The sequence below is a fragment of the Motacilla alba genome, chromosome 4 (assembly GCF_015832195.1).
Source record: "Motacilla alba alba isolate MOTALB_02 chromosome 4, Motacilla_alba_V1.0_pri, whole genome shotgun sequence".
NCBI lineage: Eukaryota > Metazoa > Chordata > Aves > Passeriformes > Motacillidae > Motacilla > Motacilla alba.
This window is the reverse complement of record NC_052019.1, coordinates 8,780,759-8,795,134: the sequence shown is the minus strand read 5'-3', so window position 1 is coordinate 8,795,134 and position 14,376 is coordinate 8,780,759.

The following is a 14,376-nucleotide window of genomic DNA, read 5'->3' as shown; positions in this document are numbered from 1 at the left end:
CTCCCTCCCTCCCTTCCTTCCCTCTTCCTCACAAGTCCTTTTGCCAACTTGTTCCAAATCCCTCCAGGATGTTTCCCAAATTATTCAGAACAACAGTGAGAAGCCCTGTAATTTTAAATAATCAGAAATCATTTTTCAAGCATAAATTCTTCCCATCCTGGCTAACTGAGTCGAGGCTGAGTGAGGAATGATAAATTTTCTCTTCCCCCTTTTAAAATGTCTACATTATTGTCGATAATTCCTGCCAACTGAAGTCAAGGGATACAGGCTATAGTTGGGTTTGGTATGATAACTTTATTTACATTTATTTCTACCACATTTCAGCTTCCACAGGCCATATAACAGCTCCCTGTCTTCGCCTAATGAAGCACTTCCAGTCATCTCATTCCAAATTAAAAATATGGCACTGCTGTTGTGCCACATAAGACATGGGTGTGTTTTCCTAATTCTTTTATTTCTTGGTGACTACATTGGAAACAGACTGAACAAAGAAGAGATATTTCATTATATGTCTGCAAATAAATGATATATAAAACCACTACATCATATGCTTCAGTAAAATAACTTGCTGCTGTGAGAAATACTCTCTTCTAAAGATTTACTTGAATATCCTGCACTTTTCAAAGAAGGGTTACCTCTCTCCATTGCAAGCAATTTTATTTTCTTCAAAGTGCAAAAGAAAAAAAAAAAAGTGGAAAAATGTTTTAATTTAAGAGTGTGTGGTAGCCAAATGCATTGTAGATGAAAATAATGGATAATAACTCAAATCCAGAAGGGGCAGCAGATTCAGCCTGAATTAATTCTAAAGCTTTGTCAAAGAGAGCAATTCATTTTTGGCAGCTTGAAAGCTTAGAAAGCTGGTAGGGGAAGGGCTGCCAGAAATGTGTTTCTTGGAAGGAGACTTTCTCCTGAGGATACCCTTTAGAAATTGATCTAACCTGGGTCACCCACAGGTGCTGCTCGTGCTCTGGTTTAGGAAGTACAGGGATGGGTGAAGTTTCCTTTCTGCCCAGTGCCCTGCATGATTCCCACCCTCTATTTAACTTCCTTGGGGTCAGTTTCCCAAGAATTAAATGGAAATAAAACTCATGGTGCAAATCTTCTTTCTGAGCCTATCTGTCATGATGCCTTACTGCAAGGACCATATAAATCCCATCTATAAAGTAGATTGCTCTGTAAAAAATCTGCCATAGTTAGTGCCATTTTCTCTTAAAAAACACAACACTAGCATCATATAAAAAGCCAGTGGAATTTCAATAGCATAGAAAAAAAATCACTGACCATTTTTCAAGTTCTGCATAAAATTGGAAAATGCTTCCCCTGGTACTGTTAAACTGCAAGAAGAAGAAGTCTCATCTCCTTGGCCTAGTTAGCATGGGTGAGTTTTTACAATGTTTTCCTCCTGCTATCCTTGTAAATGAAGGAAACACAGCAGCTCTGGAAGATGTACCCCCAAAAAAGGCCAGGAAACTTGACCTCACAGAGCTGCAAGTCAAGAAGAGCTGGGACTTGGGCAGGGAGAGCTGGTGAGTGTCCCACGAGTGTCCCAGGAAGAGAGGTAGTGCCTGGAGGCAAGACAGGAAGACATGGATTTTTGGAGATGTTTCTGGGAATTCAGCTGTGGTCAGGGTCTCCTGAAAAGCCTCCAGCAAGTTTCTTTGGCAGCCAAGAGGGGAAGGGGTGAGGATGTGTTAGCAAAAGCAGGTACAGAAAATGCAGTTCAAACAGAAGAACAAAAGACAGAGGGGACCAGAAAAAATGTCGAGGTTTTGAGTCACCCTTTCTTTAACTGTATCCTGCCCATGTGCAAAACCAGCTCATGAGCAGAGCACCTTGGCAAGTCTGTGCACTACAGGTAAGTGTTGTGTCAAACTGAAAATGCCTCACTGCAAGACATGAGCTCATCCATGTTTCCTCAACACAAGGGATGAAACCTCTTTCTTAAAAAAAAAGTTTAAAAATTTCTTTAAAATTATTGCATAGGGTACATACAAATTACTGTAGCCTCCTGCTCTTTCTCAGCAAGTCCAGGCAACACTAAAAACTCATTTTCTCTTTCCCCCCATTTATGATCACTGTAAGGGAAGAAAGTCCTGGCTTTGTCAAAGCAGTGGGGAGGTTTTGCATGGCTGCACATCTTCAAGCTCAGGCCTTCAGCTCAAAAACCTAAACATTTGTAAATAAAAAGGCTGATTCCCCCTTGTTCATATAACAGAGTTCTATTTTCCCCAATTACAATGTGAATTAATGGCTTTCACTTCATTCCCACTGTGACAAGCAATCACTTCCCAAAGCCCAAAGCCCTGTTGGTGTCTCCATCATCTTGAGATGCAGGTGAGCTTCTTTTCCCAGACTCTCAGCAGCACCAAAGACAGATGTTCGTGGTTTTTTTGCTTGCTTCACTCTCTGTGAAGATTTGATTTTCTCAGCCTGAGGCAGCCTTCAAGAGTTAAGGTAGTAAATTAACCTGTCTGCTTTATGGTTTGTAGCCATCCTGCCTGGCTGCCAAATTGCTCAGCATGGCCACATCTTTCCTCTGAGCCTGATGGAGATCCAGAAGGACCACCCCCACACACACAGCCCTGGTACATCAGCTGGTGACAGATTCTCCTGGTTTTATCTTCATGAAATTGTGCCCAGAGTCCTGAGTCCTGTTTGCCTCCATCCATGGTGAAAATTGTTCATTGTGTTTTGTGTGGCCACTGGCACCAGGAGGCATTGCCTTCTCTCTTTGGGCAGCTGGCAGGGCTGAGTGTTGAAGGCTGCATGATGTGAGCTCCCAAGGTGGACAGTGGAAGCAGTGAGCAGGGAAAAGCTTGGTTTCCACTCCAGGTGCAGCCTCTCCACCTTTTACCCAGGTGACTTTTCTGTCTCATCAAGACCAAGCATGAAGGTAAATGTCTTTTCAGTGTCAGAAGCATTCTCAGTATGTCTCACCTTTAGTAAAAGCATCCTTCTGCCTGCAAGCTGAAGAGCTCATTATTCTCACAGCACCCCCATATCACCTTGAGAAATAAAGGTGTGTACAAACATCACAGCTAGCTGACAAGCTGGAGACAATTAGTGCTTGCTCCTTCTGACCCCTGGTCACACACTCTCTGCTGCCTTCTGCCTTTTTCACAGCTTCAGTCTCACCAGAATCCCCAATACTGTTTTGCAGTGTAAAAATGACAAAGAGCAGCTCAGTTCATGATAAACACAGAGCAGTCAGGAGCACATGCAGCTTTCATGTCACCGCAGGCTGCAACACTCCCTCAGCGCAGGGCATCTCCCCCAGCACTCCATGCTTTTGCACAGGATAGCTCTTGCCAAAGTCCCTAGTTTTGAGATAAAACAAGCAGGAACCCTTTTGTTTCTAGCAGGACAAATGCTGACCTATACTACAGGTGCCTTCCCAGGCCTTTACTTTGTTTAATTTATGGCAATGTGTTGGAAGGGATCTCTGGGAGGGCCAAAACGTCACAAGAGACTTTGCAGCTGACTCCAGCAGCCAGCAGAGCTATTCCATGTGCACAGGGTGAGGGTGTGTGACAATACTGGGCTGTTGGGATAAAATGTGATTAAAAGAAGATAGAAACAACAGCCTGACTTCATTCTACAGCTCTGTAAGTGTCTGTGTCACTCACCTATTTTTTTCTACAGGGAATGCTGCTGGTTTTCTGCTTTCTTTAATGAATACACCCTTTCCACATACGCATGCATTTTGTCTGTTAAGAGCCACAGATCTGCAGGCAGTGAGGCCATTCCTTTCCACAGTGACATCAGCCAGAGGAGGATGTGATTTATTTTAGCACGATGCAACTCCCTGTAATCAGAGTAATGTTGCTGCAGTGGCCAGAGGCTCCCTCCACAATGCAGAACATTTTGACGCAGTGCAAAGACTCCTCCTCGCGATAACAAAAGAGACACTGAGGGATGTGCTCGCCAGACCTGCACCACTGATACTCACACGGGTCCTGAAACAGCATCCCGGGCCTGGGTGCCACGAGCTGTGCACCAAACTGCTCTGACCCCGCTGCCCCACCGTGCCCAGGGCTCTGGAGTCAAGGCTGACAATGGCCAGCATCAGCCCACATCAATCTGCCTCCACCTGGGACTGTTGCTGCCACAAACAACAGATTGAGAGCTCTTTGGAGAAGGGCAATGCCTTTTTCATTCTCTGCAAAGCATCCCACTCTCCTCTGGACACTGCACAAAGCTGCTCTGCCGTTTCCAAGGTGATGCCTGGAGGTGAAGCCTGTTATGTATTCTCTTGCAGGTAACAGCAGCTGTAGCTGAGAGATGCCCTTGGATGGGCCATTGTTTGAAAGGAGGTAGGAAAAAGACAGAAAGATCTATTAGTAACCAAATTTTAAAGACTGGTAAGAAAAAAAAAAAAAAGAAAATAAGGACATTTATTTTATATTTTCTAATGCAGTTCAAGTTCTTGCACCTAGGAATGAGAATTGTATCTATGTTGTAAACAACAAAATCAATCATTTGATCCTGGTTTAGTTTTGTCCCGTAAGATCATGGTTACAAATGTTGTTTATGCCTAGTATTAAGTCTTGAGTTGCCTGAGGAGGACTGACTTTATAAATCAAAATGTAGATGTTCCTCCCTGAGGCCTGCTTAGAGGAAGGCTGTGGGTACAGCACTTCATCCCTCACTGTCCTTGGACCTCCTGAAATCTTGGGGAACAACTTTTTAAACTTTAAAATATCTTTCCAGAATTTCCTCTCAGGGTTTTGCCACAATCCAAAAATTGCATTATTTTAAGTCTGAGTCTTTCTACTGATCTCCTTCAGCTCAAAATTTCACAATACCCAGTGGTTTTGCAAGCAGTAGTTTAATAGGCACATTTCAGTCAGTGTGCTAAGAAAACAAAAAGCTGACTCCAGAAGGTGCTTGTTTCCTTTCTGGTTTTCCTTCTTGTATCTCCATGTGGGAACCATAAGTGTGTACCATACACCCTTGGGTAAAATGGGATTTCTTCAAAACATGAAAGTCTGTTCCTGCAGGACAGTGTTGGTGTCCAGCAAGGCCAACCAACATCTCATCCAGGCTGCTGTCTGCCTCTGAGAAATCAATGCCAGACATTTGAAAAGATAATTGATAAAGCCAATGCAACAGCTTGGGAAAAAACCAACAGAGACCGCCGCTTCTTCCAGCGGGATCCCTCTTTATTACACACAATTCAGTATTTATGTATCTACATGGGAAAGTGTGGGAACCCAGGACATCCCTCTGGGTGCCCTGGATGGCCAGAGCCGCTGGCAGGGGGCTCTGAGACCCTGGCATGCAGCCAAAGACACTCTTGGGGTTTTGATCTTAGCCCGTGGAGCAAATTACTAACTCTGTATGGAGAATTACAAGCCACACACACAAGTTTAGGTATTGTAGTAGAAGTAGTCACAAATTGAAAGGAAGGATTTTTGAGTGCTGTACAGGGGGGTTTTAAGCCTTGTACACAGGGGTCCAAGTTTTGTCCATGGGGGTCAGGGGGATCTAAGATGGAGGGATTTGGGTGTGCCCTGTCCTCTTTCTTTCTCCTTCCTAGCCTCCATGTCTTTGGTGATGTTGGCACTCACAGATTGGTTTAGAGTAGAAAGTCACCATTCAATATAGATAGTAGGCATTGGGGAAAAAGTATAAACATGTAACACGTAAAGTGTGATATAAAAGATAGCACCAGCCCCCTGGGAGGGCAGTGTGCCTTTGTCTGACCTGCTGAACAGGCCACAGCAGTTCAGGAGAAGAATCTTTTAGATAACCAACAATAAACTACCTTGAGAACAGACAACAGAAGACTACTGAGTCTTTCTTTGAAGGCACGGGTTGGAGCAGAGACTTTTCCATCTTTCGGGGTCACCCCAATCCGGGGCTGGAAACCCGACAGGAAAGTTTAAAACAAGTCTTGGAAACATACCGAAGGAAAGACAAAACAGCCACAGCTGCACCACCAAGCACTCCTTGGAGCAGATGTTTCTGCCCTCAGTGGCCATTCACTCAAACGTGCTGCCTCCCAGCGCTCTGGGAGGCAAAGGAAAAACATTCACACATGGTGTTCATGGCTGCAGTCACTTCTCTGGTATGCACCTTTCCCAAGAGAACACAGGGTCTTCATCAAAGTTAAGAGAAGTGTAACAAGTTGCTGCTCTACACAGGACTCTCATTAAGGCCAGGATGGCTGCCTCAGGTCGCTGCTTCTGCAGCCAGTGCCAGGCCTGGAACACAGGCAATGCTCTCAGGCCCACGGTGTGATTGCTGGGGCCGCCTTGTGCAGGGCCAGGAACTGGACTTGGTGATCCTTGTGAGTCCCTTCCAACTCAGGATATTCTGTGAAATGAAGGCAGGGAGCTGGTGAGCAGTAAATACATCACTTGAACCGCCGTTGTCAGCACATTGAAACACGCTGGTGGTGGGAACAGAGCGAGCTCTGCCCCAGCCTGACCAAGAAACTCCCCAAGTCCAGGAAACTGGGAAAGGGGAGGATGGATGGAGATGAAGAGAGCCAGATCATGTCCCCTCCTCCCTCCAGTCCTCACTAGGAGTGTGATACAATTGTGGTCATGCAAACAAGCTGCCACTGAGCTCAAAGTCTTTTCAACCATGGCCTCTGATGCAATGGAGACCTTGGAGGCTGGACTGCTGTCTGTGGTTGTTCAGGAAGTAAAAGAAATAAGTAATCATCCATCACAGAAGCACTTTTTTTGGCTGTTAAAATGTGATAGATTACAAATGTACTGCTGTCTGTGTGAGGTGGGTGGTTTATTCCTCTCCTCAGGCACAATCCCACAGGGGCACCACCATTCCCACAGCAGGATCTACTTTGCAGAGGGAAGACCAGGGGGACTCTCCCGCTTTGTGGGCAAGATGCAGGGCATGACCTCTATTGCAAGAGAGACACCCTGGGGCAGGTTTTGCAGTTCAGGATTAACTCTGTTAGCACTGCTTAGCCTGGCACAGACTGCCCCTCTTGAGCTCAGGGCTGTCCCCACCCTGGCTGTCCCAACAGCAGGATGGCAACCATGCAAGAGCTGCTGGCAACTGTGGAATGGTGCCTGAGCATCAGCATGGAATGCTGCAAATCCTCTGCCTCCACATCCAGCACTGCATGAGGTCATGTATTTGTTATTTTTACCCAGAGGAATTGGGCTAGGGTGTGGTAGGGAAATAGTGAAAGTTTATTTTCCATGGAAAACGATGAAACCCACATGGAAAATCAAAAGCACACTGACACCTATGCTGTGCAAATCCTTGGCACACCGCAGCTCTGCTTTCTATCTGTGTGAGAACATGCATATCTGTTTACTGTGCTGAGTTCAGGCAGCACTGATACATCCAGAGGGCACAGTGGGCATCTCAATTAGGCTACAAGCATCAGTTCAGTGCATTTTGTGTATCTAGTTACTGGCAGATTACAGACTTAATAGACATTTCTTCTAACTGGCACAGGGAGCACCAAAGAGCTCAAAAGCTGTTTTGAAATCATCTCAACACTTAGGTCTGCTCATGAAAGTTAGGGTCTTTTATTCTGTCTCTGACGTACTGAACTTCTGCAACATGCTTGTTGTTACTGATTTACAGTTCTTGCAGGTGCCTTCAGGGCTCACAGAAAGGTCCAACAAAGCAGACAAGGGCAAAGGGAAAGAGGCTGCTGCAAGCAAGAGCTGCAGTCCCCTGCCTGGAAGCAGTTACTGTCCTCAGCTTGGGGCACATCACAGAGTGTTGTGGGTGGTGCTCCTGCAGCAGCTCTGGGATGAGGAGATGCCCTGCCCTGTTCCTGGGGGGCTGTTGCCAGTCTCCCTTGGGCACCTGGCTGCCCACTCAGGAGGGGGGTGCACCTGTTTCACTGGGCAGCATGAGACCTCAAATCCTGTGCTCAGTTTTGGGCCCAATCACCACGAGAAAGCCACTGAGGTGTGGAAGTATGTCCAGAGGAGGGGAAGGAAGGTGGAGAAGGGTCTGGAGCACCAGTCCTGAGAGGAGCAGCTGTTGGCACTGGGGTTGTTCAGCCCATCACTGGACTGTCCACGTCAGGCCAGTGAAGGAACCTGACACCTCCTCTGTGGCCATCCCCAGGTTCCAGCTGTGCTCAGGCACAGACTGTCACTGCAGGCAGCAACACTGACATATTTCCTGTGAGAAAACAGACACTCTTCATCTTTAAGTGTCTTGAAACATCGGGATAACCTCAGAGGGGACTTGGGAACCCTGAGGAGGGCATGAGAGAGGTGGAAGTATTTCCCTGTGTTGTGGAGGGGCTTGGAGTAGGTGCAAGCCTGCAGCACTTTGCTGTGGACGTGACTTGGGCTGACAAAATGCAATTACTGGATCTGGCATTTCTCCAGGACCCCAGGATTAATGTTCTGATTCACATGAAACCTATTACCTCCCCATAAATACTCAACAACATTTTAAAGAGTTAATTTATTTTCCTCTCCTCTTCTCTTCTTCTGCAATTTGCATTATCTGTTGCTAAATATATTATGGCATGCTTTACCCCAATTCACCACTTCAAAGACCTCCCCGTAGCAATTTCATAAGTAAATCACTACTTGATCTTATAACTCAAGTACATAGTGTCAACCACAGGAATTTTATTTCAGTCCAAATCACCATGCTTTTGAAAGTTAATATCCATTATTTTCCTCTAGTAGTTTCATCTGCTCTACAGCAGTAGGAAAAAAAAATATTTCTGTCTAGCTGAAGCCATTAGGAGGAGATCTGTTTAATGGAGACATCCCAGTGCTGCCTGTTAATCTCTCCTCTGGAGCTGAGGTCATTTGAAAAATATGAGTGTTTACTTTGTTCACCTCCCTAATCTGAGCCATAATTTCTTTTTCCTCACAGACCCTAGAGCACACAGAGATGGTTGTTGTTTAAGCACATCGGGCACCTTTCTTCCAGGGCAAAATTATGATGTGAATTTATAACTCAGGGATCGTCAGCTCCTTGCTGGCCCACAGGTGACCGATGTGGTGGCAAGCAGCACAGCACCAGTGACTGACCACCTTCTGTGTCAGGCAAATCAATATTTTCCCACCTTTTGACCCTTTTACAATATCAGCTGGCCTCGTACCAACCAAATGTGCCAGCAGTTGTCAAGGTTCCTGGAAAAAGCAGCTTTGGAGGTGGGCCTCAGCTCTGAGCAGGGTCCGGTCTTTGCCTCTTCAGGTAGCAGTGCCAATATTTTATGCTGTTGGCAGACTCTTGTCCTTTCTCCAGCCAGAGAATGAGAAAAAAGGCTTTTCTGGCCTTTGCTCCTGGACTGGTCCACACTGAAGTGCACCTGGCAAGGTCACAATCATCTCACGAGTGGCCAAGCTGCCAGCAGACCACGGCCAAGGAGCAGCCCCAGAGGCAGAGGCTGCCCCACCAGTCACCACCTCGAAGGGTGCTCAGCTGCTTGGCAGAGAAATTACTATGACAACAAAATTATTATTAATTAAAATCAGCATGAATTGACACAAATTTGAGCTAGGAGGGGAGGGGTTCCCCTCTTGGCTCAGCACAGGAATTATAAAGGCCCATGTACTTTGGTGTGGGGCAGTCAGCAAGAGCTGCATGTTGTGTATCAGTGTCTTGCACTGATTTAAGACCACAATCATAAATAAAAGTGTTTGTCAAGAAAATACTTAACTCTTGAAAAAAAATAATTGCTGTTTTTTGATGAATCTGTGTAATTCTTAATTTCTATGCTGCCCAGAAAACCCTGAGAGGGGCCTTATTTACTTTCCATAGAAATATTTTCAAGATTTTTTTCTTCAGCAAGAGGCAGGAAGTTCTTTTCCTCATTTTTGAGCGGGGTGTCCAACCAGGAGGGGCAGCATTAAGAGCACAAGTGACCAACACTGTGCTACAAGGTTGCCTACACCAAACATCCCTTCAGGGCTTGCACAAGACTGCCTGTGTTCCAATCTGCTGAAGATGAGGAGAGGCAAGTTTTGCCTCAATCCACAGCTGCAGAAAGGAATCAGGTTCTAAACATACCCAAAAGTGAGGTTAAATGTTGGTACTCCAAGTCATAATTCAACTTTATTTTTTCATAGAAGAGGAAGGAAAGAGAGAAAATGATAAGGTGGGAAAATGCCACGAGAAGCAGAGGAAGGGTTACCAGCACCATGGGCCCAGCGCTGGCTCCCAGAGCGCAGGAGGGAGGATCTGTGCTGGGTGTGATCCCAGGCAGCCACACCAGCAGAGGGAGGCAGGGCAGCAGCAGCACACACAGCAAGGACTCCCACACTGTGTAGATTTTGCAGCAGCCTCTGTGGCAGCTTGGACACTTGCTGATGGAGGGTTTTGAGAAGGGCAGCCTCACATCCCCCTCACAGCAACAGCACATCAGGAGAGAAGTTCTTTGCTCCCTCAAAGGTCGTTGGCTGCTCGTTGGTGTCCAGGTGAAGTTCACCTGATGTATCCAAGTGCTCCTTGCTTGTTGGCCTGAAGTATCAACAGCAAGGCCTTTTAATGACCTCACACAGCCTGCCTCATTTCCTAAAAGGAAGCAGTACAAAGCTTTAACTTTCAAACCTCGGTCTTCAAAGAGGCAATGGAGAAACATTGCTCACTTTTTACTGGTTCACTATCGGACACTTCCAAGGGTTGGGAAGCTCCTGACAGGGTCCCAGCAGACTCCATTGCTAAATCCAAACTCGCCTTCTGTGAGCTATGTCTTTTTCTGTCCATCTGTCCACCCGTGTGTTGGTTAGAGGTTTCTCCTCTTGTTTCACGTGTAAAACCTAAGGGAAGGTATTGGTGAGATGCCTGGAGGGGAAAACCACAACTGCACATTTTGATGTTTGCCATTAACCTTTAATAATCACTTCTCTCTAACTGGGCCTGTCACTGCAATAAATTTCAATATACTAAACACTTGAGTTAAATCCTCTCAAACAGTTCCCTTGTTAGGCTGAATGAAAGTCAAATTTCTTCAGTATGTCCCACCAAGATCCCTAATCATCTCCATTGTTTTTCTCTTGGCTTCTTTAGTATTAACAGTGTGCAGTTTAAACAGGAACTGCCAGCTTCCTCATCAACTATAATAACAAGTGTTTAATAATTGCAGGTATAATTATTCACAGCACTGACAAAATTTGCTATTCACCACTAATTTCTTCAAATTACTGAATGCATAAAGCAAAAATAGACTAGTTAGAAAGACATTCATTTTTAATCATTTTCATTACTGTTGTTTAATGAAGAAAATCTGCAGCTCAGAGTTCCAGCAATATTTCAACACAATATAAAAAGAAAGCCAGCAGGATTCTGGGTTGCATCAACAAGGGCATCACCAACAAAGATAAATATGTCATTATCCCACTTGTCAAGCCACACCTGCAATACAATGTTCAGTTTTGGTCCCCACTATGCAAAAATGATATGGACAGGCTGGAAACGGTCCAGAGAAGGGTCAGAAAGGTGATCAGAGGATTGGCAAGCCAGCCATAACAAGAAAGGCTGGGAGAAGTGGGTTTGTGCAGCCTTGGGAAAAGAAGGCTTAGGGGAGACTATTGCCATGTCCCGGAATTCAAAGGATGGCTACAAAGAGGATGGAGACTCCCTTTTTACATAGAGCCGCGTGGAAAAGAGGGGAGATAACAGGTACAAGTTACTCCTGGTGAGATGGCACAAAAGAGGAAAATTTTTTCACAGAGAACAGTCAGTCATGGGGATAAACTCCCCAGAGATGTGGGGGACTCCCCAACACTTGACATTTTCAAGATTCATCTGGACAGGTGCTAGGCCATCTTGTCTAGACTATGCTTTTGCCAGGAAAGGTTGGATCAGGGTTCCTTCCAAGCTGGCACTATACCGTGAGAGGAATAAAGGTAATGGTGACTCACAGGCACATGTGCTTTGGACTTGGCTACAAACACTTATCCCAGACCTCCGTCAGGGTGTGTGCCCAGACCAAGATGGAGCAGTACCAGCCAACGTTGTTTTTCCTCACCTTGGTTTTAGCCCATTAGTAAGTTTTGATTAATCCCACAACCAGAAATCAAGAAGACATGGCACAAAAGCCCCCACAAAGGATTGGCATAAACCCAAGTCTCCCGTGCACTGTCACTTCCTCCTGTCTCTGAGGTCAGTGCATCCCAGAGGACGTTTCCTACATGTTCCCACCTGGCACAAAACCCTTTTCCAGAAGAAATCTGGCAGCAGGGGGCAGCTTCCCAAGTCACTCCAGGCCTGTCAGTGCTGGATGGTCTCTCCCTTGGAATCCTGGCTGCAGCACAAGGTAGGAGCAACATAACTCAGTTAGGGGATGTGAGCTCCTGCCTGCCAGGAACCAGCCAAAGCTGCACTGTCAAACACCAGGTGTGTCCCAGCAACAGCCTCAAACCCTTCCTAGGTGCGGGACCTAACCTAACCCAGACACAAAGTGTTTCTGTCCTAGTGAACTGCCTTGTGTCCTGGTCTGGCTTGCCATATTTCTGTCTGGGCATCACTATGGCAGGGAATGAGGGATGCAGGACACAAGCCCAGGACCACAAGGTATTTCCCAGCCTACAAACACAACACCTTATCCAAGGCATGTTTCAGATATTAAGGGTGCAGTTTTGTGGATATTTGCAATTTCAGATGAGGAAGCCCATGAGGAGGTTAGACTTGACAGTCTCACTCTTGTCCAGGATACCCAAGCATTGCAAGTCCAGCTGTAAAAATCAGTGTGTAGGACAGATAAATACATAATCATTTGTTTTCAAAATAATGTCCAAAAAGCTTTTTCCAGGCATCCTAACAGATACGAAACAACACTAAAACAAATAAAATCCTATAAAATATCTAGGTAGCAATGCTGAGGTGTAATAAGAGTACATACAGCTTTCCTGTCCATTTTTTAATAGTAAACCATTTCTACATCTCTTGCATTTCCAGGGAGCTGCTGTGCACACAACACAATTATTTCATTCATCTCTTCAGATGAACAGTACTGCCCTGCTGTGGCTCAGTGAAACCACATTGCTGCCAGAGGGAGTGGTGGGTTCACAGCAGACCCAGCAAACTGGGCATCAGCCTTTTCCCTGGGCATCCCTGAACTCATGGAAAACAACAGCCCTGATTTCTCAGGGAAGGAGGGTCCAAAATGGGGGCTCTGCCTGAGTTCATGCTTGGGACCCTGGTGGCATTTGTTAAATCCCCAGCCTCTAACACTGCTTGAATTGCTTGTCTCTGCTCCCCTCTGTAAACAGCTTTGGGGGACAATTTGCAGCTCCTGCAGATGGCTGTAGAAGTTTGTGGAACTGGCTGATTTTTGCTGATCAAATAAAATTAACAATAAAAAAATCAATTTTAGGGTCCAAGCACCTCCAGCTAGAAGTCCTCTTTCGTTCTGAATGATGGTGACAGGGGCTGAGCAGCACTTTGTTCCACACAATGCTCTCTGCCTTCAGATATGAGAGGTGGGAGAAGACAAAAAAAAAAGAAACACTCTACAGACAGAGAACCCTCAGAATGCCCAAAGCACTTCAAATATTTCTTAGGCAGAAGTGTCAGAAAATCAGTCTTTTGTGAGCATTTCTTCTAATTAGCTCTTTGCAATTCATGAGGCCTCATGTTGAGCAGACAGCTCCTTCCCAGCGGAGCCCTGGCTGCTCCTGCGGCCCCGTGCTCAATTTGCTCAGCTAAGGGGAGTTAATGCTTCAATATGCAGCAGGCATTTTCTTAAATGTTGAAAGACTTAAACAAATTATAGCCATCCTATAATTTGGCAGGTTAGGAAAGAAGCTTTTAAAGAGCCTTGTAAAACGAATTACTTAAACCTTCACCTCAGGCTATTTTAAAATTTCATTTGTCTGCACTCCAGCAAAAAGGAAGGCACGAATATATGCATGATCCATGTCTAAAATTTTGATTTCTGAATTAGTTGGGAATACGCTTCAATCTTTGTGGCAACTAATAAATGATTTGGGGAAATGGTGTTGTAATACTGGTCATGGAAATAGCCACAGTTTCATACCCTTCCTCTGCTGAGCAAGGCTTGAAATTAGATTTGTGGAGGAATTTTTGGCAAAGGAAAGAAGCCATAGCACACCACCTCCTTGCAGCAGAGTTTTAATGACTAACTTTTGTGTTCCTTTCCACTGCAATATTTGTGCTTTTAATCACACTAATTATGAATTGCCCACTTGTGATGCTGCCTCAAATCAAGACGTGCAAAAAGAGCTACACAGAAGTTTACCTTAAAAAAATAATGCTGCTCTATCTATCCCATGCATGAGGCACTAAGTGGGATAAATTACTGCTGGAGAAAGCAGAGGCCCTTCTCTTTCTCCAGGAAGCAAGAAGAACCCCTTACTATGCATGAATATGTTTGGTGTACTCCCTGTGAAAAAAGTTCCTGCATAAAGAATCAGAATGTGTTTAAAATTGACACCTGCAAATGCTCAT